The sequence below is a fragment of the Myotis davidii genome, unplaced genomic scaffold (genome assembly GCF_000327345.1).
Source record: "Myotis davidii unplaced genomic scaffold, ASM32734v1 scaffold425, whole genome shotgun sequence".
Classification (NCBI taxonomy): domain Eukaryota; kingdom Metazoa; phylum Chordata; class Mammalia; order Chiroptera; family Vespertilionidae; genus Myotis; species Myotis davidii.
The window spans coordinates 736,622-737,355 of NW_006296413.1; the positions used below are offsets into that span (position 1 = coordinate 736,622).

General features: G+C 62.0%; 1 protein-coding gene across 7 annotated transcripts in view; it reads right to left on the reverse strand.

Moving 5' to 3' along the window:
- PPFIA1 (protein tyrosine phosphatase, receptor type, f polypeptide (PTPRF), interacting protein (liprin), alpha 1) overlaps positions 1-449 on the reverse strand; it is a 52,992-nt gene extending 52,543 nt beyond the window's left edge. For all 7 annotated transcript variants that reach the window (XM_015569006.1, XM_006771475.2, XM_015569002.1 and 4 more), the window contains exon 1: positions 362-449. The gene's annotated coding sequence lies outside the window, so the exon portion shown is untranslated. The remainder of the gene's footprint in view (positions 1-361) is intronic.
- Between the last annotated feature and the right edge of the window lie 285 nt (positions 450-734).

Below are 734 nucleotides of genomic sequence, written 5' to 3' on the forward strand. Positions count from 1 at the left end.
TGGGGGCTGCCGGAGCCCCGTCCCCACAGGCCCCGCCCAGGCCGGAGTCGCCTCCCGGGAGTCGGGGAGTCGTGGCTCCGGGCTCCGGTCCTGACAGCATCTGGCACCTCCCGGGCCGCCCCCAAATCTCCTACTGCGCGAGGACCCCAGAGTCATGATCGAGCGTCCACTCTGTATCGGGCTCTGAGCCAGACTCTTCTCGACGTCACGTCCCCACACCTTGCTGGGAGCGCGCGCGGGCGGAAGTCACCTGCTGGCAGGTCCGAGCCCGCGGCGTCGCTTCCGGAGCCTGCGCGGAGCCGATCCTTACCGGACACCGAAGGACGCGCTTTCCACGCAAGACCCCTTGACCTCGCTTTACCTGCTGTGGTCGGAGAGGCAGAGATGCGCAGCGCTGGAAGTCGAGTCCCCAGGCTCTGGGTGGTGAATGCAGGCTTCGGAGCCAGGCGCACCCGGTTCGGCTCCCGCAGATGCTTCTGGCCGTGTGCGCTTCTCGCGGTGTGCGCCCGAGTCTGACTCAGGGGAACCTGTCTGCGATTCAGAGCCTTATCTCTAGGATGGGAAGAGGATCCAGAACCACCCCAGGGCTTTCCTAATAAGTAGAACATCTGCAGAGAGCAACCAGATGAGAACCTGGCTGGGAGGCACTCTGCAAATGATGGTCATTTTTATCCTTATTCATATTTCTATTTCAGCCTTACTCAAACCTTTTTAAACACCAGCTCTGTGCCAAG